Below are 6000 nucleotides of genomic sequence, written 5' to 3'. Positions count from 1 at the left end.
CCTGGACAAACAGCTTATGAGGAGCGGGCATGGGACTCAGATTTCCACCAGCTCAACTTGCATTACAACAGGGATTCCGTAATGTTACCAGCCTGAGAAAGAACTGGTCCACCGAGTCGTAGTACATTTCCATTCCCTTGTGGAGAAAAGGGAGAAGAGAAACTTGGCTAAAGCAGTCTTACTGGGTTCTGCTCACATTTCTACTGCCAAAAGGAGCATGGTTACTCACCAACAGACACTGGGAACATGTACAGTCAGGCACTCGTTAGGCTTAATAAGCTTATTGTTGTCCATAATCCAGGTCCCTGGTTAAAATATTCAGTGGCAGAACTGGGTTTGCCTCAATAGCAGAATTTTCTGGACAGCTCTAGGTCAGCTATGAAACATGATCGTTACATTTCACCCAAGACAAAGCTTTAAAACCTTTTACTCTGCCTGTCCTCTGAGGAAAGGGGAAAAACATCTATGAAGGTCCCTGGCAAGCCCCAGTTAAGGACTGGAGAGAAGATACAATGACAGAGAAAGAAAGAAGAAGAAGAATGGACAACAAGTGGAAAGAAAAGGGAGAAAGAGTAAAAATAATAGAACATTTTAAATGTGAATGAGCTCACGTGTTACAGTGCTGAGCTGTCACACATTGTATTTATTGATTGTCATCTACTCTGTGCAGACAGGGCTCTAAGTGCTTTGCATGCATTATTAATTCATTGAGCATGCATTTGTTGTCCACCTTCTGTGTGGCAGGCCCTGGTTTCAGCAAAGAATGTTCTGTAGCAATGAAAAACCTCCTTGTTCAAGCTAGCACTTTAGTATGGAAGATTTTTTTTTTCTTTTTAAGATTTATTTACGCATACAAGAGCTGGAGTGCAGGCCAGTTTCTGAGGTGTGGGGGTGAGAGGACTCACCAGAGACAGAGTGGGGAGCAGAACAGGCAGTTTGACTGAAATCCACTGCTGAGGGGAGGAGCAGGCGAGTCAGAAGAAGTCTGCTGCGCCATGTGGGTAGCTCCCTGGTGGGGGATCGAACTCTTACTGCAGTAGCTGCGGACAGCTTCATAGTGCTGACGCTTAACCCCTTGGGATGTAAGGGAGACAAAGGTTAAAGTGTCTGTCTCAGGGCTTTGAGATGCTAGAGTAAAAGGATATGTCTGTGTCCATGCCTCCATCCTCTAACAGAAAGGCTTTGGAAGTTCCCACTATAGCCAATTTCATGAAAAGACTAAATGATCAATGTTTGAAGAAATATGCTTCTTTATTATGTCAAATGTATATGGTGATCTGAAGTGCTCAAAAGTCTAAGTAGATACCCAGCAATATTCTGTTTTAATGAAGAGATAAGTCATTTGTCACAAGCAATGTTCACCAGCGTATATTAACCATCTTTTCTCCCAGCCAGGCTTAACAACCGATTAATTCTGACTGTGTGGGCTGGCAGGTCAGCTGTGGGCCCGCTCAGCTCACTCCGGATCTGCATTCCGATGGTGGGCTCAGCCGGGACTCCAGTTCTCTGGTGCCCTTTCTCCCGGTAGTCTCTTGACAAGTCCAGGCTGGGCTTCCATACAGAGTGGCATGAGTGGCTCAGGAGAGCAGAAGTAGTAGGAGCCAGGCCTCCTGAAAGACCTCAGCTTGAAACTGGCCAACACCACATCTGCCACATGACTGAATTGTCAAAGTAGGTCAGCTACTTTGTCAAACCCAGCTCAGATTCCAGGGGAAGGGAAACATATTCCACCTCTTATAGCAAGAACTAGTAGCACTTGCAATGATGAGGACTGTTGACAACCATCTCTGTAAGCAATCCTCCTACCTCATTTGCTACATGCTAGAAACCATTTATTATCCACGAAACTTCATCGCAACCTATGGAAGTCACTGTTTTACCCCATTTTACAATAAAGGAAAATTCATTCCTAGGAGGTTAAATATCCCTCTGCAAGTAGATGGCAGATCTAGGGCCAGATCTTACCCACCACTGAGTTCTCATTCACAGTCATCTCTCAATATGAGGAAGAGCAGAGTGAGAGGGATTGAACTCCATGTCTCCTCTCCCTGAGGGTAGCGGGAGAGCAAAGGAGTTAAGAGCCTGGACTCTCGAGTCAACCCTTGGTTGGAATCTTGGCCCCAAGTCTCATTAGTATTAGCTCTGTGACTGGGCTAGTCAGTTTCAATTTTGACACTGGCAGAAGAGGACTGATAGCACGATCTGCCCATTAGGAGATAATGCAGGTGATGCAGGGTAGAGCGTGTGCTCTGTGAACGTTACTGACTGAATCTAGCCTCCTGGTTAGAGTGCCCGGAATCGAGCAGGATGCAGCCCTAAGACCATGGGCTCCCTGGCCCCTGCTGACCAATGACCCTGAGACTAGGTGACTCAGTCACCATCGTCCTGCCCACCTGGCTTCTGATTCTGCTTTGCCTCTGGACCAATGCTGCTGCTGCGGGGGCCATGACTGCAGTTCCTACCCCACGGTGGCTTCCCTGTGTCCCCTCTGCTCAAGTGTTGCAGTCCCCTCTTCCCTCTGGAGCTGCCACCTCAGGCTAGAGATCTGGACGCATCCATGTTGACCTGTAACCCTCTCCCTTTGTCAGGGCTCGGTTAATTCTGCTACGCAGAGGGAGCAGTTCCCAGAGGCTCATCCCATGAGTACCTTTTTTATCTTTGGCTACTTACAAGAGGCTCACTAGCATCCCTTTCTAGCATGGGAGCGAATGGAAGGCGCCCCAGGTCAGGAAATTTGGGGGATGTTTCCCCTGCTAACTTAGCTCCTTTTCTGCTGCCCGTGCGCTACAAGAACTGCGGTGGTTCCGAAAGAGCGACCACTAGGTGGCAGGGGTGTCCCGCTACTCAGCTCATTACCCCCCCCCCCCCCCCCCCCCCCCCCGCTGTCGTCTCAGTCGCAGCCAAGACAGTTCCTTCCAAAGTGGGTGAGTTGCTTAGAAGTCAGGTTGCCTATCCACATGCAGTTCAGGCTGGCCAATACGTCTCAGGTACACTCTTTTGAGAATTCACTGGGATGTCACTAATTCCCTCGGAGAGCTCTCACAGGAGTTACATTACTGAAGCAGTTTTTACAGCCCTTGGCTTGAAAAGACATGGGAAAAGCAAACAAACCTCAGCTCCTTTAGGGCACGGCCAAAGCTGATAGTTTTTCCGTCTAGTTGTTAACACCGATGGGCCAAAGGTCTGTTGGGTCAAGAGTTCATAGGTTCCAAGGCTATTACTTCATTTATAGGATGGTAGACACATCCACCTCTCACTTCCCAATGAGATCCCAAAGCTTTTCTGGGGGAGATGGAACGTTCAGTGGCTTCTTGGGTGAGAAGCAGCTGTAGGAGCATCGCTTCTTGCAGGTACATCCCCACGGGAATCCAGCCTGTCAGTGGATCCTCTTTTAACAAAATAGAACCGAAGGTACAAAGAAGGGAGGAAAGGTAAAGGAAAGGCCAGGAGTGCGGACAAAACTCTCATCTTACAGGGTGGACAATCAAGAGATGCCATCTATACAGGACAGAGGAGGATGTTTCATGTATCACTTAATCCACACAGATAGAGTTAACATGGAGGAACTGCATGAGGTTGCTACTACACCAGGAGGAGAGGGAAGGGGAAGCAGGAGGGGGGGTGTAAACAGGCTAAACCTCAAGTACTATAACAGGGTCTGTAGATGATAGCTACAATAGAAAAAGCCAGAAATTGCACTTACAAGCATGTTATGTAAAGACATGGAGGAAATCACATGAACTAAAAGGCAGAAGTGGTTCACAGTCCTGACTTCTGCAGGCGAGCAGATGGAGGGCTGGGCAGGGGCGTGGCAGTACAGTGGAACTTACTAATCAACACTTGGACTTAAGAAAAGGCAAGGATAGCAGCTCTTAGGGTAAAGCAGATATCTGGGTTCCTGGGAACAAGTACCACTGAGTTCCTAGTTTAGGTTCCTGTAGCTGATACGAATTACCAAATGTAATCACTGCTTGTTTACTTAGAGGTCACTTTAGTATAACCGTAATTGCCAGTTAGAAATTAGAAAGCAACAAACAAACCAGAACTCTAAGGAGCAAATGTTTCCATTTTTACTTCCTTAGCAGCCTTTCAGCCCATTCTTGAGTATGCAGCGCAGCAGAACAGCGGCGCCCTAACCAGGAGACCTGTCAGGCCGGGTCCTCAAACTCCCTGTTCTTTACCTTCTTTTGGAACACAATTCCAGTCCCTCAGCAATGACAGGTCATTCTTCAAAACACACCGGAATTGGACAATTCTCACCACACCCACCCCAATACTCTATTCTACTTGGAGTCATCACTTCCCTCACTTGGGCCGCTGCAATAGCCTGCTGCTTCCAGCCCTGCCCTAGACGTCACACAGCAGCCATGGAAGTCACATCAGTCATTTGTAAAACGTAGGCCTGTAAGATGCACACGTCCAGCTCACCTTCTACCTCTGGCACCCTCATCCACTCCTTCCAGCCACACTGGCCTCCTGGTTCTTCCTAGGTCCTGCTGAGCATTCGCCTGCCTCGGCCTGCAATGGTCTCCCAGAATCCAAATGGCTTGCTCTCTCCTTCCCTTCACGCTCTGCTTTGTCATCTCGCCAGTGAGGCCTTCCCTGGTCACCTAGCACAAAACAGGCGCGCCTCTCCTCTCAGCACTCTCCAGCCCCCGCCTTGCTGTTGTTCTCCACAATACTTATCATCACAGAAATGTTACACATATTTTCTGTATTGCCTTTTTTTTTTCTCTGTTAAAATATAAGTTCTAGGAAAGGAGGTGGGAGGAGACTTAGGGATTTTTTTCCACTGCTATACCACATTGCCTGCCACTTAATTAGAGGTTTGATAAATTCTGCTGCTTAAGTGACAGCCCCAACAAGATACTACTAGTAGATAATGTAGATTATTTCATTATTTCCCCAAGGGTGAGACCTATTTATGGGAGATGATTTTAGATAGTACAAAAATATGCATTAAGTATCACTGAATGAAGTGGAGTCTTTTGGACATTTTAATCCCTTTCATTATGTCAAGGTCTCATTTAGTGCTATTTTGTTTCTAATACTTACTATTTTATCCTGTTAAAGAATGGAGAACAGGGCCTTATATGTAAAGCCTACAAAGAGACTTTTGTAGGGAACTTTATCTTACCAGAATTTAATAACCTTGTTTTAGTTTGTATTTTTAAGGGCACTATCTCAATTATCTGCCTGGCAACATGTTAATATTCTTGGTTTTTTTAAAGATTTATTTTTATTTATTTATGCATATAAGAACTGGGGTGTAGGCCAGAGGTGCAGAGGGTGTGAGGATTCACCAGAGACAGAGTGGGGAGACTGACTGAAATACATTGCTGAGGGGAGCAGAGGGAGAGATGGGAGAGGTCTGCTGCGCCATGTGGGTCAGCTCCCTGGTGGGGGATGTAACTCATGCTGCAGTGGCTAGTGATAGCTTGATAGCTCTGAGACTTTAACCCCGGTGCCACCAGGGAGGCCCAACATGTTAGTGTTTATATTTTGCAACAACTCTTTTGAAAAAACTATCATTTTGCATATGAGGTAAATGTAGATGAATTTCCCATAAGAACGGTTTCCTTTGAGATAAATGTGCATGAAGTGAAGTTTCAATTCACTGTTTAATATATTCACAATGCTGTGTAACTATCACTAATACCTAATTCCAGAATTAGGTATTAATTAGGTAATTAGGAATTAGGTAATTCCTAATTCCATCTCACCAGTGCAAAATAAAATCTCATACCCTTCAGTTATCACCCTCACATCTTTTCATTCCTCCCAATCTAAACCAACCACTAATCTACTTTTCTGTCTCCATAGTTAACTAGCATGGGCATTTCACATAAATGGAATCATGGATGTGGACCTGGGGGACTTTTTCTTTCCTTTCACTTAACATGTTTTCAAGCTTCGTCCTTGTTGGAGCACGCATCAGTATTTCATTCTTCTCTTATGACCAAATGACAGTCCGTTGTCTGGAAATAACACATTGGTTTA

The sequence above is a fragment of the Talpa europaea genome (assembly GCF_964194135.1).
Source record: "Talpa europaea genome assembly, chromosome: 11".
Classification (NCBI taxonomy): domain Eukaryota; kingdom Metazoa; phylum Chordata; class Mammalia; order Eulipotyphla; family Talpidae; genus Talpa; species Talpa europaea.
Note: the sequence above shows the minus strand (reverse complement) of the source record.